The sequence below is a fragment of the Tasmannia lanceolata genome, unplaced genomic scaffold (assembly GCF_043159265.1).
Source record: "Tasmannia lanceolata isolate RefF3 unplaced genomic scaffold, GAP_Taslan_0.1 ptg000003l, whole genome shotgun sequence".
NCBI classification, from domain to species: Eukaryota; Viridiplantae; Streptophyta; class Magnoliopsida; order Canellales; family Winteraceae; genus Tasmannia; species Tasmannia lanceolata.
In genome coordinates, this window is record NW_027518680.1 from 25,941,721 (window position 1) to 25,961,700 (window position 19,980).

Genomic DNA, 19,980 nt, shown 5'->3' on the forward strand with positions numbered 1-19,980 from the left:
GTATATTCTATTCAATCTAAGAATCAAATTTAACTAAGATCTTTTTTGATTTAAAATCCTAATTTAGGCAAAGTGTACCAAATTTTAATGATCTCTATTAACTACTTATCTAATTTAATTAGAAAACTAAATTCTAAGGGCTTAAGTAAATTGAAAAATTGCAAAAGTAATTTAGAATAGTGTAAAAACCTTAATTCAATATAAAAGATTACTTAGGGTTAGAATCCACCATGGGTTCGGATTAAATTGATTAATTAAAACAACTCTTGAATTGGGTTGAAAATTCGATTAACTAGTCAATAAGGAATAAGATCAAAGGGATGTCATTCCTTATAAGTAATTAATCAAATCCACTTTCCAATTTACATTGATTATATAGAACTTTATATTTGTTAATCAACAATCATTCATACGAAAGGGGAAAGCCAATGGCATGAATGATTGGGATTTTCCAAACACAAAATCCTACACAATTTTTCAATTGAGTAGATTGATTTAATTGTAAATATTTCTCCTTCCCCATGGTTTCAACTAAACCCTAAGTAAATAGGATTTAGTTACTCATGAAGAAGGGAAGAAAAACAAAAATAAACGAGATAGATAGGAGAAGAATTGCCATATAGAACTTGAAAGAAAATTAAACAAAAACTAATTACTTCTTCACTAACTTGAATTGAAACAAAATTACATCAAATTGAACTTAAAATAAATAACAAAAATTAAATAGAACTTAGTCTTTTTCTCCTCCAACTTTGGTTGAATCTTCCTCCTTCAAGCTTTAATGTCACCTTGAGTTTGAATGGTGGATGATGATGCCTTGGATTGAGAGGAGAAAAGAAAAAGAAAAAGAAAGAACAAGAAAACCTAAGGGAGAGAGCTTGAGAGTAGTGGAGAGAAAAAGAGAAAATAGAGTGAGGAAAGCATGGGAGAGCAAGAGAACTTTTTTAACAAGAGGGCATAGGGAGAATATGTAAGAGAGAAGGGTGATAGAGAGGAGAGTTCTTTTTTATTCTTTACACCAATATATGGAGGGAATCTCTTTCTATTTACAAGCCCCAAGGAAGTTCACAAAAATAACTTGGCATCTTTGAAATTTTAGCAACTTCCACCTTGTGTGTATAATTTCAGCAACTTTGTACCTTGTCTTGGTAATTTGGGCCATTTTTGTTGACTTTTTTCCTCTTCTCTTACGTAGAAATGGGTGGGAATTTAGCAACTTTCTCTCATTCTTCATGGTGGGCCCAACCTATATTAAATGTGCAAACAAGTAAAACAAGTTAGTAAGTGGATCCCATTTGCATTATATAACATATAAGACAAGCTATTTTTGAATCCAAAACCGTGGAATGCTATTTTTAATCTTCAAGTGGGTCCCACAAATGCATGTATAGCAATTAGGAAGTTGCTATTTCTTTCAAAAGGAAACGTGGGTTGTAGAGAGTTTTGCATGTATTTGGTAATTTCCAAACTGTAAATGGGTCCCACTATTGTTGTAACACAATATGGCAATTGCCAAAGTTGAGGGCTGCTTGTTGATGATATCCACACTCCTTGTTTATTTTATACTCGCACCCCATTCTAATATTAAAAGTTTCTGCCTTGGAGCACGCTGGATTTGCAAACATCGTTAGAATAACGTGGGGCCCACCATGAATATAAGGAAACTGATATTTACGCCCCCTCAAAGAACCTTCTTTAAATATAATATGTGAGTTGAGAAAGTAGGCCCCAATACATATACGGATATTTCTTCAAATTCGAACCATCTCTTTCTTAGTGCAATTCCTATTTAAGATATTTGGTTATTCTCTAAATGGCAAAACTGCCCCTCCATCATATATATGTCCAAAAATCCCATAAGCAACTTCCATATGATGATGTGACCGTCCATTTATTTAAAACCCCCTTCCATGCAGAGAGGCTATGCCCCTTAATCATTTCTACAAGGCAATCTGAACTGTTCATTGGATGGTCCATAAATAGATCCCTTGGATTATTTCCGTAAGATGATCCAAACCGCTCATTATGTTGGGCTACAAGATAAATTAATGACGCACCTCACCCATTGTCGTATGATGATCTAAACCGTACAAATGATGGGCGATAATATAGAGTGGTTGCACCCCTAATTCATCTTCGTAGAACGATCCACACTGCCCATTTAAAAGTCCCCAAATTGGTTTTCATAGGACAATCCAACCGTCCAATTTGTTGGCTGCAAGGTAAATAGGATTGTGCCTTTTGAATAATTCCAAAGAACAATCTAGACCATCCAAATATTAGTGATAAAAACTACTTTTAGGGGCCACTTGTTCGCTAATCCAAACCATCTAGACTATGAGCTTTGACGGACTTCTCCCAAACCATTTCTATTGGATGATCTAAACTATTCATTTAATGGGCCGTGATGGTAATCAAGTGCACCCTCTAAATCATTTCCATAGCTGATCCGAGCCATCCAATTTAATGGTCCACCATGTAACTTGATTGCTTCCCTTAAATAACTCCAATAAGGTAATCTGAACCGTTAAATTCAACCCAGTTAGAGCATCTTGAACTCGGCCACCAAAGTATCTTGAAATTTTAGATTTTCTTGAAAATTGATTGTTTTCCTTAGGAATTTCATCTCCTTAGCTCTATTTTCCGTGAAAATCCATAAATAACCCTGCAACACCAGAAACACACAAAATACATTAGTAGCACCGCTTTAATTATCAAATATGCATGCTTTTTACACCTACAATTCACACATAAATGTGCTCATCAGATTCCCCCATACTTAAGTTTTGCTTGTCCTCAAGCAAACAAAAAGAAAAACTAAAACAAACACAAAAACTAAATAAAAATAAAATCCTAACTCACTTTCGTAGGAATCACGATTGCACTTAGCGCGTGCAACAAGCCTTTAAACCCCCAGGTTACCCTAGTGGACGAGTTGTGTCTCGTGAGTGTTTGCAGTGAATATACACACAAAATTCTAAAAGTAAACTTTTCTTTTTAAATCTCACTATAGAATAAAGCCAAAAATTTCTAATCCTTTTTATTTGTTTGATAAATTACTCAAAATAGAAGAACAAGAATACATATATACTTAAACTTTGCATCCTATCCCAAGTCGGAAAAATTAGAAAAATATTTTAATCAAGGAATCCTCTTTTGAATTTGTCCTACTTTGCTCCCTTAAACTTGTCTCTGATGTAATCGTACCATAAAAGAAATTTGATTCGGAAACTTCGTAGAAAACTTACAAATTTATATGGTCCACCATACTTTCAACTTTTCCCATAGTTTCTAAGAATAGAACTCATTTTTTTTTTTTGTAATCCTCTACTGCTTTTGGCGTGAATGACATGCAGGGCATGCACCAGACACCCAGGCTACTAAGCAGTGTCCGACTAATCTTTGATTTGCATATGTCATAGACATTGATGCATATGAGTCCAAACTTTACCTTTGATTACGTGCAATGCTTTGATTTATTAAGCTTTCTAATTGACCCATGTATGTAGTTTTCAGTCAGTTGCTCTCAAGCCAGTTGGCTTTGAGGAACTAGGCATAAAAACCCTTCAGACTTAATAGCTCAAGTCAAAAAGGCTACAAATCAAAACTATAATCAAGAAGCAAACTTTCTAAAAATCATTCTTTCTTTCTTTTGTTTCAACCTTTCTTTCCTTTTTATCCATACCATATAAAAAGCAAGTTTCTATTTCTATTTCTTATTCAAATCCTTTTAAAAGAAAGATTCCAAAAGAAAGCAAAACTAAGAAAGGAAAGTATTCTTTCTAATTTTTTAAATTCCAAAATTAAAATATCCACAAACTTTCTTTCTTAAAATAGGAAAACAACTTTCTTTTTAAGAATACCAAGTTCTTTCTAATTTGAAAAATTACCAAAAACAAAAGGAAAAGAAAATTTCTAACTTTAACTATAGAAAAGATTAGAAAAGAAAGTTTCTAAAAGCTACCCCCCCATACTTGAATCATGCAGTGTCCTCAATGCATGCAAAAATAGAAACAAGGACAATAAAGAGAAGAGAGGGGCGTACCTTGTTCTTTTAAGAGAGATTTGAATAAAGAGGCTCATGAAGATCCATGACCTCTTCTAAATTAGATCTTGGTAACTCAACAAAGGACTTCAATCTGAGTAAATGAAACTTGTCCTTCCAAGTAGAGTCCTTATTTTCTTTTAAAAAATTAATTAACTCTTCTTCTTGGGTCGAGTTTAAGTCCATTTTGATTGTCACAGGAGATGTGCAAGTCTTACCCAAATATGCTTTTCTTAAATTTGAATGCAAAGGCGGCAAATTTAACTGTGGGGCCTTTTTGGGTGGAGGCTTGGGAATGGGCGGAAATAGGGATGCTCCAAATTCTATTTGTTGGATGCTAAGGTCATCAGAAAAGGAGTCCCCTATATCTCTTGCATTCTCCAAGCCTTCTTCATCCAGAGCTTCTTCAAATCCTGCATTCAAAATATTTTCACAATTAGTCTCAGGAGAGGAGTGCAACATATTAATTTCTTCTTGTAAATTAGGTTGCTTACCTAATCTAAAAACATTAAAGTCCATGGAAGCATTCCCAAAAGTTAATTTCATTAAACCATTTCTACAATCAATTAAGGCGTTGCTCGTAGCAAGGAAAGGCCTACCAAGAATTATAGGAATTTGATCCTTGATATTAGCAACGGGCTCAGTTTCTAGCACAATGAAATCTACAGGAAATAAGAACTCTCCTACTTTAACTAAGACATCCTCAACCATCCCTTTCGGTTTCTTCATTGATCTATCCGCCAACTGAAGAGTGACGGTGGTGGGTTTGAGTTCTCCTAATCCTAATTGTTTAAAAACAGAAAGAGGTAATAAATTCACACTGGCCCCTAAATCTAAAAGAGCATGATTAATATGAGTATTTCCAATAGTGCATGCAATGGTAGGACATCCCGGGTCCTTGTACTTAGCCATCATCTGTTGAGACAAGATGGAACTAATGTTTGCAGCCAAGAATGCCTTCTTGGGTACATTAGACTTGCGCTTTTGTGTGCACAAGTCTTTTAAAACTTTGGCATAAGTCGGGACTTCGGAAATCGCATCTAACAATGGAATATTAATTTGCACTTGTTTAAACATATTTAAAATTTTCTCCTTAGCAGCCACATTTTTATTATTAGCAAGTCTCCTTGGAAAAGGAGCTTTAGGCACATACTCTTTTTCAGGTGGAGAAACTGCCTGCTCTGTACTTACCGGTTCGGGCTCTTCTTCTAAACCAATGGAGGATGACTCTTTACTTACCTTAATTGGAGATTCTTGAGCATCTTTAGAAGGTTCGGATCTGCCCTCCTCCCTTTGATATTCTCTGCCACTCCTTAAAGCAAATACAGCGTTACAGTGATCGGAGGGCTCCTGCTGCGGCAAGTTTGGTTGCATGGCATTCAACTGATTTACCTGTGGTTGTTGATTCCCATTTATGGCCACATTCCTTGGATTAGGAACTGGTTGACTTGGCATCTTCCCCTTTTCCCTTTCATGCAAGGCCATGGCAAGTTGGGAGATTTGTTTCTCCATATTGTGTTGGCTTGTCATGAAAGTGCTAGTGAGAAGTTCTATGCTCTTTTCTAAGGAAGTTATGCGTGCCGACTCCTCTTGTTTTGGAAAACCCGGTGGTTGCTGATTTGAAACATTATTTAAAATTGGGTTTTGAAAAGGTGGAGGTGTGGTTAGGGGTGGTCGAACATTCATAGAAGGGAAGGTGGGCCTAGGTTGGCCAAATTGGCCTTGACCTTGGAAATTTGATGGCCCTCCTTGATAATTCCCTTGATTCCAAGAAAAGTTGGGATGATTCCTCCATCCCGGATTATATGTGCTACTATATGGATTATTTAAAAACATGGCACTTGCATTTTCATTAGAATTACCAAATTTAGCAAGAGTTGGGCACTCTTCCATGACATGGTCCGTGGCTTGACACCAATTGCACATAGGAACACTATGTGCAATTTGATGGACCTGTGAAGGTCCTTTGACAACTATTGCTTCTAGCCTTTTGATTAGGCTATCAAGATGGGCCTCCTTAGCCACGGCACCCTCTATTAGAAATCCCTTACCTGTGTTGGCTCTCTCACCTTCTTGAGTGGATTCCCACTCTCTTGTTTTTTCCGCCAAATCAAGTAAGAAGTTCCATGCCGCGGCCTCATCTGTGAAAGATGTAAAACCGTTAGGACACATGGACTCAAGAAGTTGCTTTGTTTGGTAATCTATGCCCTCATAAATAATTTGGCATAAATGCCACACATCAATTCCATGGTGAGGACACTCTTGGAGTAGGTCCTTGAACCTCTCCATAAACTTAGAAAATGACTCTAATGGCTTTTGTTTGAATTGTAAAATATCATTCCTAAGCTTATTAGTTTTATGTAATGGAAAAAACTTTTTTAGGAAAGCGACGGCGAACTCCTCCCAAGTGGTGATGGAGTTCGTTGGTAAGCCATAGAGCCACTTTTTAGCTCCCTCCTTGAGTGAAAACGTAATAAACCGCAACTTTACCGCATCATCGGTAAGTTGTTGCATCTTAATTAAAGCACATACATCTTCAAACTCACGCAAAAATAAATAAGCATCCTCCGAAGGGAGGCCATGAAAATGAGGAAGCAAAGAAATAAATTGCGATTTTAGCTCAAAATTATTGCCCTGCGCAACTGGCAATCTAATGCAAGAAGGTTGCGCGGTTCGGGCCGGATAGAAGCGATCGCGTAAACTTTTTGGCGGCTCTTGTTCTTCCGCCATGGCTACTTGATTTGGATTTGGTTCGATGTCTTCCTCCGTCTCTAACTGGTTTGCTCTTTCTAGTCGATTGGCCGAGTTCCGCACCCAACCTTCACTCATAAACACAGGAAAACCAAGTAAGAGAGATGGATAGCCAAGAAACCAAAAAATATAACTAAAATAAAAATAACTACTAATCTAACACTTCGAATAATTAAGATTCTAATGCAACTCTCTTCCCCGGCAGCGGCGCCAAAAACTTGATTGAAATATTAAATAACCGCAAGTGCACGGATCGTGTAAATACGGGTCGAACTCAAGGAAGAGAAATCTAGTTGTCAATCCTATTCTTTTACCGATTAGAATACTAGCTATGATATAATGTTGCCTGGAATGGACTCAGGATTTCCGTGGACTTAGACCTCGGAGTCAACACTATATATAAGCGTATATTCTATTCAATCTAAGAATCAAATTTAACTAAGATCTTTTTTGATTTAAAATCCTAATTTAGGCAAAGTGTACCAAATTTTAATGATCTCTATTAACTACTTATCTAATTTAATTAGAAAACTAAATTCTAAGGGCTTAAGTAAATTGAAAAATTGCAAAAGTAATTTAGAATAGTGTAAAAACCTTAATTCAATATAAAAGATTACTTAGGGTTAGAATCCACCATGGGTTCGGATTAAATTGATTAATTAAAACAACTCTTGAATTGGGTTGAAAATTCGATTAACTAGTCAATAAGGAATAAGATCAAAGGGATGTCATTCCTTATAAGTAATTAATCAAATCCACTTTCCAATTTACATTGATTATATAGAACTTTATATTTGTTAATCAACAATCATTCATACGAAAGGGGAAAGCCAATGGCATGAATGATTGGGATTTTCCAAACACAAAATCCTACACAATTTTTCAATTGAGTAGATTGATTTAATTGTAAATATTTCTCCTTCCCCATGGTTTCAACTAAACCCTAAGTAAATAGGATTTAGTTACTCATGAAGAAGGGAAGAAAAACAAAAATAAACGAGATAGATAGGAGAAGAATTGCCATATAGAACTTGAAAGAAAATTAAACAAAAACTAATTACTTCTTCACTAACTTGAATTGAAACAAAATTACATCAAATTGAACTTAAAATAAATAACAAAAATTAAATAGAACTTAGTCTTTTTCTCCTCCAACTTTGGTTGAATCTTCCTCCTTCAAGCTTTAATGTCACCTTGAGTTTGAATGGTGGATGATGATGCCTTGGATTGAGAGGAGAAAAGAAAAAGAAAAAGAAAGAACAAGAAAACCTAAGGGAGAGAGCTTGAGAGTAGTGGAGAGAAAAAGAGAAAATAGAGTGAGGAAAGCATGGGAGAGCAAGAGAACTTTTTTAACAAGAGGGCATAGGGAGAATATGTAAGAGAGAAGGGTGATAGAGAGGAGAGTTCTTTTTTATTCTTTACACCAATATATGGAGGGAATCTCTTTCTATTTACAAGCCCCAAGGAAGTTCACAAAAATAACTTGGCATCTTTGAAATTTTAGCAACTTCCACCTTGTGTGTATAATTTCAGCAACTTTGTACCTTGTCTTGGTAATTTGGGCCATTTTTGTTGACTTTTTTCCTCTTCTCTTACGTAGAAATGGGTGGGAATTTAGCAACTTTCTCTCATTCTTCATGGTGGGCCCAACCTATATTAAATGTGCAAACAAGTAAAACAAGTTAGTAAGTGGATCCCATTTGCATTATATAACATATAAGACAAGCTATTTTTGAATCCAAAACCGTGGAATGCTATTTTTAATCTTCAAGTGGGTCCCACAAATGCATGTATAGCAATTAGGAAGTTGCTATTTCTTTCAAAAGGAAACGTGGGTTGTAGAGAGTTTTGCATGTATTTGGTAATTTCCAAACTGTAAATGGGTCCCACTATTGTTGTAACACAATATGGCAATTGCCAAAGTTGAGGGCTGCTTGTTGATGATATCCACACTCCTTGTTTATTTTATACTCGCACCCCATTCTAATATTAAAAGTTTCTGCCTTGGAGCACGCTGGATTTGCAAACATCGTTAGAATAACGTGGGGCCCACCATGAATATAAGGAAACTGATATTTACGCCCCCTCAAAGAACCTTCTTTAAATATAATATGTGAGTTGAGAAAGTAGGCCCCAATACATATACGGATATTTCTTCAAATTCGAACCATCTCTTTCTTAGTGCAATTCCTATTTAAGATATTTGGTTATTCTCTAAATGGCAAAACTGCCCCTCCATCATATATATGTCCAAAAATCCCATAAGCAACTTCCATATGATGATGTGACCGTCCATTTATTTAAAACCCCCTTCCATGCAGAGAGGCTATGCCCCTTAATCATTTCTACAAGGCAATCTGAACTGTTCATTGGATGGTCCATAAATAGATCCCTTGGATTATTTCCGTAAGATGATCCAAACCGCTCATTATGTTGGGCTACAAGATAAATTAATGACGCACCTCACCCATTGTCGTATGATGATCTAAACCGTACAAATGATGGGCGATAATATAGAGTGGTTGCACCCCTAATTCATCTTCGTAGAACGATCCACACTGCCCATTTAAAAGTCCCCAAATTGGTTTTCATAGGACAATCCAACCGTCCAATTTGTTGGCTGCAAGGTAAATAGGATTGTGCCTTTTGAATAATTCCAAAGAACAATCTAGACCATCCAAATATTAGTGATAAAAACTACTTTTAGGGGCCACTTGTTCGCTAATCCAAACCATCTAGACTATGAGCTTTGACGGACTTCTCCCAAACCATTTCTATTGGATGATCTAAACTATTCATTTAATGGGCCGTGATGGTAATCAAGTGCACCCTCTAAATCATTTCCATAGCTGATCCGAGCCATCCAATTTAATGGTCCACCATGTAACTTGATTGCTTCCCTTAAATAACTCCAATAAGGTAATCTGAACCGTTAAATTCAACCCAGTTAGAGCATCTTGAACTCGGCCACCAAAGTATCTTGAAATTTTAGATTTTCTTGAAAATTGATTGTTTTCCTTAGGAATTTCATCTCCTTAGCTCTATTTTCCGTGAAAATCCATAAATAACCCTGCAACACCAGAAACACACAAAATACATTAGTAGCACCGCTTTAATTATCAAATATGCATGCTTTTTACACCTACAATTCACACATAAATGTGCTCATCAGATTCCCCCATACTTAAGTTTTGCTTGTCCTCAAGCAAACAAAAAGAAAAACTAAAACAAACACAAAAACTAAATAAAAATAAAATCCTAACTCACTTTCGTAGGAATCACGATTGCACTTAGCGCGTGCAACAAGCCTTTAAACCCCCAGGTTACCCTAGTGGACGAGTTGTGTCTCGTGAGTGTTTGCAGTGAATATACACACAAAATTCTAAAAGTAAACTTTTCTTTTTAAATCTCACTATAGAATAAAGCCAAAAATTTCTAATCCTTTTTATTTGTTTGATAAATTACTCAAAATAGAAGAACAAGAATACATATATACTTAAACTTTGCATCCTATCCCAAGTCGGAAAAATTAGAAAAATATTTTAATCAAGGAATCCTCTTTTGAATTTGTCCTACTTTGCTCCCTTAAACTTGTCTCTGATGTAATCGTACCATAAAAGAAATTTGATTCGGAAACTTCGTAGAAAACTTACAAATTTATATGGTCCACCATACTTTCAACTTTTCCCATAGTTTCTAAGAATAGAACTCATTTTTTTTTTTTGTAATCCTCTACTGCTTTTGGCGTGAATGACATGCAGGGCATGCACCAGACACCCAGGCTACTAAGCAGTGTCCGACTAATCTTTGATTTGCATATGTCATAGACATTGATGCATATGAGTCCAAACTTTACCTTTGATTACGTGCAATGCTTTGATTTATTAAGCTTTCTAATTGACCCATGTATGTAGTTTTCAGTCAGTTGCTCTCAAGCCAGTTGGCTTTGAGGAACTAGGCATAAAAACCCTTCAGACTTAATAGCTCAAGTCAAAAAGGCTACAAATCAAAACTATAATCAAGAAGCAAACTTTCTAAAAATCATTCTTTCTTTCTTTTGTTTCAACCTTTCTTTCCTTTTTATCCATACCATATAAAAAGCAAGTTTCTATTTCTATTTCTTATTCAAATCCTTTTAAAAGAAAGATTCCAAAAGAAAGCAAAACTAAGAAAGGAAAGTATTCTTTCTAATTTTTTAAATTCCAAAATTAAAATATCCACAAACTTTCTTTCTTAAAATAGGAAAACAACTTTCTTTTTAAGAATACCAAGTTCTTTCTAATTTGAAAAATTACCAAAAACAAAAGGAAAAGAAAATTTCTAACTTTAACTATAGAAAAGATTAGAAAAGAAAGTTTCTAAAAGCTACCCCCCCATACTTGAATCATGCAGTGTCCTCAATGCATGCAAAAATAGAAACAAGGACAATAAAGAGAAGAGAGGGGCGTACCTTGTTCTTTTAAGAGAGATTTGAATAAAGAGGCTCATGAAGATCCATGACCTCTTCTAAATTAGATCTTGGTAACTCAACAAAGGACTTCAATCTGAGTAAATGAAACTTGTCCTTCCAAGTAGAGTCCTTATTTTCTTTTAAAAAATTAATTAACTCTTCTTCTTGGGTCGAGTTTAAGTCCATTTTGATTGTCACAGGAGATGTGCAAGTCTTACCCAAATATGCTTTTCTTAAATTTGAATGCAAAGGCGGCAAATTTAACTGTGGGGCCTTTTTGGGTGGAGGCTTGGGAATGGGCGGAAATAGGGATGCTCTCCACAAAAGATTGCAAATAAAAGCCCTAAATCCAAATTCTAAAGATTTGCAAGTGCAAGGCAAGTTTAGTGGAGAAAGAAAAACCTTAAGCCAAAAGGGTTTCCAAGTATTTTTGAATACTTAGGATTGTTGGTAAATCATTCAAGAGTGTTAAATGAACCTCTTGAATGTGTATTTATAAGCCCACAATAATATATGACCGTTTGGGGGTGGAGATAACAAAAACACCCCAAAAATCAATTATCCATTTGAAACACAACGACTATTTTTTTTGCTGTCGCGACGTTCTCGGAGTTCCGAGAACATTTCTTGGAGTTCTGAGACAAACTCTTGGAGTTCCGAGAAAACACACGGAAGCTTCCTAGAATGTTTCTCGGAGTTCCAAGAAATTTCTACGAGTTCCGTGAAATCAAACAGAGCATGGGACTTAATCCCTAGAATGTTTCTCGGAGCTCCGAGAATAATTCTCGGAGTTCCGAAAAGCTTATAACCAACAAATTTTTAAGTTGTTTGAGCTAATTTTCTTTTGGGCTTTTGGAACTCTATTTTTATGATAATTTGGAATGTTATGAGGGTCCCAACATATTGGTACACCACACAAACATTCACTTAACCAATTAAGTTTAATATGGGGAGTGTTAGTCTTTTTGAAAAATAAGTTTTGAAAAGCTTGCCTTGACTTAGAAATCCAAAGACAAAAGGATTGTAGACACCCCATTTTGACCTACCCTGAGCCCTCCAAGTTAAAGAAAAACCCCATCAAATGAATGAACTAGGGTCCCAAATTTCACCCCAAGGTAGCTTAGGGTCCCAGCTAGGTCCCTGCAAAATTTCGTCAAAATCCGAGCGCGTTTGCCTAGCAAACGAACCAAAGAGGTGTTTGTAGTGTAAATCAGAAAGGAGGGTGAGTTTATCCTGAGAGGGGGGGCGATTTTATTCCAGAAAGGATATAATTTCTTTGCGCGCTTTATCAAAATCCGCGTGAACCGCGCGCTCATCAAGCTTGGAGTGCCAATATCACCACCCATTTTTTTTTACTTATAAATGCGAAAATCAAAAAAAAAAAAAAAAAAGGAAAATCGGCAGAGAGAGAGAGAAGGTTTTCCCCAAATCCAGGCTTTTCCCCCATTTTTTTTTCCGATCAAATTCTTCTCCGGCCAAGCTCCGATTGAGCTCCGGCCGATCATTTCTCCAACTAAATTCTTCTCTTCCATCGTTAAAATCATCTCGTTTCAACAGATCTTTGAGATCATCCTCCAAACCCTTTTTCTCCGGTAAAGTTCCATCTTCTCCGGCGGGATTTCACTCTCCGGCCGGTCATCGTCAACACCTCCATCATCTTCCCTACCAGATCATAGATCACAGATCCCTCAGATCTCATTTATTTTCCTAACCCTAGATCCATTCTCTCAAACCAAGATCCATCACCTCCGATCGCCTCTCCGACGGAATTCACTGGAATCCGGTCACCTAATCTCAGCCACTCGGTTAAGATTTCCGCGAAACCCCTCTTCTCCATATAAGATATTAGAGGAGCTTCAAGATCTTGTGGAATAGAGCAAGAAGAAAATCACTAGAAGAAGAAGAAGAAGAAGGAGAATTCTGATGTTTGAATACTGTGAGAATTCCGGGCAAAAGCTGAGGCAAATGGTTTGCTAGACCAGAAACCTGGAATGCAATAACCATGAGTTCCCACCAGAGGAGACTCGAAGAGATGAAGAAGCAATCACTACACAGGGTAGGATTTTGAAATCCGAGTAGTGTTAGTAAGATTTACTTTGACTCCTTTCTAAACTAGGGGCATTGAAACTGAGCAATCCAAAGGGGGTAATAACCATGACAAAAATCCTGATGGAGGAAATTAGTGCCTCTTGACATGGTTTTCGAAATTATTCTGAGAGCGGCTAGCCTTACCATTTAAAAATACACATCAGGTCTAAGGGTGAATCAAAAGTGAGTCAAGTCCCTTGAATAATGTATATCTTCTTTGATAGAGTCCTTGAAAGTCTGTTCCTCATTCATATTCGTTTTCCTTCAAGGTTCAAGTCGTCTGGCACTGGAAGAATGGGTGTATACATTCTGAAGTTATAAAAATGAATAAACCCCTGGTTTCGGTATCAGAGAAAGGCAAGAAATATCTTGTTCGGACAGGTTGAATATGTTAAGTTTCAAGCAGATGGTGGTGGAAAGAACGAACCTCAAATAGTGGTCAATGAAAGGAGAAGTCTTTGAGCTTAGCCATTCTCCCATCTTTATTCCAAAGAAAAAACCTATGCAAACCCAAATTTTCCTACCTATCCTGGTTCTACTTTCCTTGGGACTCTTGTCATGGAAATACAATACACTAGGGGCATCTTTTATGACTTGCGTCATAAAAGATATCGAGCGCACAAAGGCAATCAGTGCCAATGTTTATAACAAGTTGAGATAAGAGAGATACGAGCATGTCTCGAGCCAAATCTCTAAACTCCTCAAATGAAGACTCTTTCTAAAAGATTTAATTTTCAAAGAAAATTAATTTCCCCAGTGGAGTCTAGAATTTGCTCCCACAACCTTCAAAACCTCAGCAGAATGCTTTTTACTTGTCAAAGAAGGGCCAATATCCAAATCCCTGCAAGTTATCTGAGTCCAATTCTCAGCAAGGAACTCGTATTCCCAATTTCCTCGGCAAGAGGCGATCAGTTTTTTTTTTTTTTTTAAAAATCATCATCATTCAAAATTAATCAATTCTCAGCAATATCCTTGTCCTTCCAAGGCTCTTCGTGGTCTACTATTCAGGTATACCATGGACTCTTGCTTCCTGAGTGGCTCTTCATGATCTGTCATCGAGGCTGTATTCTGGACCCACTATCCTTGCTCATTCTTGGTTCTTCGTGGTTTGCCAGGCAGGCACATCATGGACCCCTGCTTCCTGAGTGGCTCTTCGTGATCTGTCCTTTAGGATATATCATGGACCCACTATCCATGCTCATTTCATTCATCTCCATTACTTGTTATTCTTGTTGGGCTCTTCGTGGCTTATTGCCATGGACCCCAAATTCAATGCTTGGCTCTTCATGGAGTATTGCCGTGGACCCTTGATTCCTTTCTGCTGGGCTCTTCATGGTTTCTTGCCATGGACCCTAGATTCATTGCGTGGCTCTTCACGGCTTGTCACCGTGGACCCTCGATTACTTCTTGGCTCTTCATAGCTTATGGCTATGGACCCTTGATTCCCAGTTTTCTAATCCAATATCACCTCATATCTTTCTGGCGAGGCTCTTCGTGGCTTACTACCATGGACCCTCGATTCCCGTTTGCCTGGCTCTTCACGGTTTACCACTGTGGACCTTCGTTCTCTGCAAGGCTCTTTGTGGCTTATTGCCATAGACCCTTGATCAAAATTTTCATTCAACTATTGTTCTTTCTTATCTAATTTGGTGAAAAGCTGGACCGCAACTCTATCTAGTTATTTTGTTGTTAGCAATGAAAAGTCAAGTCATGATCCGTCGTTCCACAGTGTACCGACACCCAAGTGCGGAGTCAGGAATACCTGTGTGATCGATGTGTTACTCGAGTTATGTGTCTGGTGGGAGGCTATCTCACCAATATCTTTTGAATGCTGAGTTATGCGTCCAGTGTTTCACCAAATTAATTTTAAGTCATGTTGAATGTGAAATTTTAAAACCAATTTCTCCTTGAGAGCATTCGCCCCGAGCGTAGAAAGAACCAAAGTCTCTTTGAGAGCATCAAGCAAACAATCAAAAACCCATTCTATTCAAGACCCCTGAAGCATTACTTCTTTCCAACAATTCAATCTTTCCAAAATCACTTTCTTCATTCTTTTTTCTCTTCAATCCATTTTGGGCCAGTCAAAATGTGTTGTCAGTTCAGCTTTGACATTCGCACGACAAGCACGCTCTGCCAAAGAGGGGCATCTGTAGACACCCCATTTTGACAGTACCCTGAGCCCTCCAAGTTAAAGAAAAACCCCATCAAATGAATGAACTAGGGTCCCAAATTTCACCCCAAGGTAGCTTAGGGTCCCAGCTAGGTCCCTGCAAAATTTTGTCAAAATCCGAGCGCGTTTGCCTAGCAAACGAACCAAAGAGGTGTTTGTAGTGTAAATCAGAAAGGAGGGTGAGTTTATCCTGAGAGGGGGGCGAATTTATTCCAGAAAGGATATAATTTCTTCGCGCGCTTTATCAAAATCCGCGTGAACCGCGCGCTCATCAAGCTTGGAGTGCCAATATCACCACCCATTTTTTTTTACTTATAAATACGAAAATCAAAAAAAAAAAAAAAAAGGAAAATCGGCAGAGAGAGAGAGAAGGTTTTCCCCAAATCCAGGCTTTTTCCCCATTTTTTTTTTCCGATCAATTTCTTCTCCGGCCAAGCTCCGATTGAGCTCCGGCCGATCATTTCTCCAACTAAATTCTTCTCTTCCATCGTTAAAATCATCTCGTTTCAACAGATCTTTGAGATCATCCTCCAAACCCTTTTTCTCCGGTAAAGTTCCATCTTCTCCGGCGGGATTTCACTCTCCGGCCGGTCATCGTCAACACCTCTATCATCTTCCCTACCAGATCATAGATCACAGATCCCTCAGATCTCATTTTTTTTCCTAACCCTAGATCCATTCTCTCAAACCAAGATCCATCACCTCCGATCGCCTCTCCGACGGAATTCACTGGAATCCGGTCACCTAATCTCAGCCACTCGGTTAAGATTTCCGCGAAACCCCTCTTCTCCATATAAGATATTAGAGGAGCTTCAAGATCTTGTGGAATAGAAAATCACTAGAAGAAGAAGAAGAAGAAGATTTTATAATTTTCTCTGCTTGCTGGAATCCGGCAGATCCGTCGAAATTGTGACTTTCTTTGACCTTAATTCCGACAATTTTTTCATCCCTCGAAAACCTTTCTCAATTCAGGTAATTCAAAACTCATTCTATTTTGATAAAGACACAAGATCTGTAGGTTTTGTCTCGTTTTGATCCACATGATTTGATTTTGAATAAAAAACAATTTCACATGTTTTTGTCTCTGTTTTACGTTTGGTGTTGATAATGGATCGGATTTACATGATTTGTTTTGTTAAGATTTGCATCGTTTGGTTTGAATTGTAGTGCAAAATTCAAACGCCTGATCTCTGTTTTGATCAAACATGAGTAGTTTTTGGAAAAAAGTTGTAAAATCTAGATGTCTTCTTTCAATGAGTTCACATTGTTTAGCTTCAATAAAGATACGAAATTTTTACATATTTTATTTTGTTGGAATCTATATCATTTAGGCTTTGATAATGATACAATATTCACCTGTTGCTATTGGTATGTTTGGCTGCTATTCACTGATTGAGAGTTTAAATCTTTATCAATGACAATTGAGAGTACTCTATTCATTCTTGACATAAATCAATGACAGTATGAGTATTATGCTGTAAATACATAGTTTTGTCCTATATGATTCCTTGATCATATATATTTCAGTTCTTGATTATATACGATTTAGTTTGATAATTCTTTATCCGCAAGCAGGTTTTTGGCTATCCAATAACTTTAAATGAGAAAATCATTTTTCTCTGTCTTGATAAATATATTTAAAACCGAATAAAGAGTACTTTGAAATAAAATTTGAGAAGATTTCGATAAGGATTTCCAAAATTAAGCCTATAGTCCAGTATTTATAAATTTAATACTTCTCTTTCATACTAAGCTTTGAGTTAGGGTTCGAAGACGGTAATAAATGGATTGTTCAGGTGAGATTATCTCAAAGCTTATTATACTCATTCATTTTTATTTAAATAAATTTTTTAATAGGAAGAAGGAGATCAGATGACTACTCTATTCGATATTATCGACATGAGTACTGTCTGATTTCACGGCGGGATATAGAAATATTATCATGTGTATATGATATCAGATGATTACTTTAGCATCATCTGATTTCATCCCCATATTGGGGTGGTGTTTGTGGTTGGGCATAGAAGTGTTTGATATTGTTTTCTTTTACTTTATTAGGCTATCCAGCGGCTGGTCTGGACTAATTAATGTTGTTTATCATTTTATGATTGCTATAGATTTTTTTTTATTGAAAATTCTTCTTTGCTTAGCACTTAATTTATTTTTATAAGAATAGAATGGAATTTGCGATTATCTGGTAGCCTTTTCTTCTCTCTTTGATAGACTAACACAGTCTTATAGATTTCTGTTAATTTTTTTTAGATACTAGAATCCCCTCTCATTGCAAGGGCTATGAAGGAGTCATCCCGAGCCCATTATTTTAGAGGACTTGCATAGTCCTAGTAATGTTTTTCCTTCTAATCTTTTCTTCATTTTATGAGACTGTTTAAGTCTTTCAGGTTTCTTTCCTTTGTCATTTCAAGCCCATCTCTAGGGGGACTTGCACAGTCCAAATAGCGTTCCATTTTCTCAAAAGACTTGCCTAGTCTTTTAGATCCAAATCTTTGGAGACAGGCATTGTCTCATTAATGAATCAACCTGAGTCAACCCCTAGGAGACTACCTCTAGTCTCACAGGTCTTAAACCCTCTTCTAGTCGAAGACCAACTTGGTCTGTCAGTTATCTCATTTTCTTATCATTGTTTAGGCAATGATAAGGTTACTTGGAGCCCATCCTTATGCTTAGGAGACTTGCCCAGTCTTGCTAGCATTTTTCTCTATCCTACCTCTGTGTCTAAGAGACTTACCCAGTCTCATTCTCTTGCTAAACCTCCTCTTTGTGCGTCGTTTGGTTTTGGGAGAACACCCTACTCGGCTTGGCAGCATACCCCTACCCTTATGGGTATTGGGTTGCACATTTGTTGCACCCTAGGGCTAGGCAGTTGTCCGGCCCGGCTGGGTGTTTTACCTTTGCCAAATATGCACAGGGTCTCTTTTTCCTTATTACTTGTGAGCTTTATTTTGGTTTGATAGTCTACTAGCATAGGAATCCGTCCTTAGTCTAGAGAGTCAGTCCTTTTGTTCAGGAATCAAATTCTATCATCATAGGGGTTAGGATTTTATCCAACCTTTCATCAGATCATGTTCTTCTATCCGCTCTTGCAAGGTATAGGATGCTGTCCAACCCTTGCAGAGTCGTGTTTCTGTCTTTTTCCCCCGCAAAGCATAGGATGCTGTCCGACCTTTGCGGGATTCCAGAAGTCTACCCTACCCTTATGATGATAGGATTCTATTCTCTGGTGTCAAAAACAACAAAAACATTTCAAAAATACTTGAAAACAACAAAAATATTTCAAAAACACTCAAAAACAACAAAAACATTTCAAAAATACTTGAAAACAACAAAAATATTTCAAAAACACTCAAAAACAACAAAAACATTTCAAGAACACTCAAAAACAACAAAAACATTTCAAAAATACTTGAAAATAACAAAAATATTTCAAAAACACTTGAAAATAAAAAAAAAACATCTGAAAAATCGAAAATATCAACAATCTTGAGTGTTTAGGAGAGTAGTTAGGAAAATCTATTTCCGAACTACGTTGGCTTGATCCCTTTCACGGGGTACGTAGTGCAGCTTGGGATTCACATCCCAAGTCCAGCCAAACCTTTAAAAATAAACTCATTTCAAACTTTCCAAAAATACAAAACTTCTTAATAACCTTTTCAAAAAGATCTTCCCCTAGAGTTAGGAGTCTGTCCTAGTTTGTTTGGGGTGTTTTAGAGTTAGGAGTCTGTCCTGATTTGTTGATATGGTGTGTGCTGTCATGTGAGTATCCCTAGAGTTAGGAGGCCTCGAGTCGATCGGTTAGACATTTAGTTGAACCGATGGCTAGACTAGGAAGCATATAGTCAGCCCATGGTTTTCATTAGGTTGCACAGCCTAGTTACACATAGGATGTAGGACCTACCTACATTAGCTTAAGGCTAATCAACTTGCATTAGTTAAGGCATATAGAGAGTCCTGAAAATTACAATTCACCTGAACTTAAGTGATCGTGCAATAAGCTTTAAAAATCAGTCGAGTCTAGTGGAATCGAGTCTAGGATAGCAGTTCTAGATGGTTAGGCATTGTAGTTTAGAATAGGTCATCGAACTACGTTGACTCCGATTCTTCTCGAGGCCGGGATACGTAGAGCAGCTGGGATGGACGGCCATCTTGGTCCGAGTCAATGCATTAGAGTTTTAGGATTCATCTTGTCCAGTCATGTTTAAAATTGAATTGTGTTGTGTGTTTTGCTGTGTTTTCTTACTTTCATGTACAGATCCTATACCTTTAGCTGTAGCGTGCATGTGTTTGCACACCAGAACTCAGACACCAATTAGGTATGACACTCATAACCTAGCTCTTTAGGCTTGTCACTCAGAATCTAGCTACTCCTAGGTGACACTTATTTCATTTCTTTTATGTGTGGTTATTTTTTTCATCTCCGAGACATGCATGATTAGATAGACGTCTTCTCGGAGATATGTG

General features: G+C 37.1%; 1 non-coding gene across 1 annotated transcript; it reads left to right on the top strand.

Moving 5' to 3' along the window:
- Nucleotides 1-6,287: 6,287 nt before the first annotated feature.
- LOC143870155 (small nucleolar RNA R71) lies at nt 6,288-6,394 on the top strand. The gene has a single exon (XR_013244948.1). It is a non-coding gene; the product is annotated as a small nucleolar RNA R71 (small nucleolar RNA).
- Nucleotides 6,395-19,980: the final 13,586 nt, after the last annotated feature.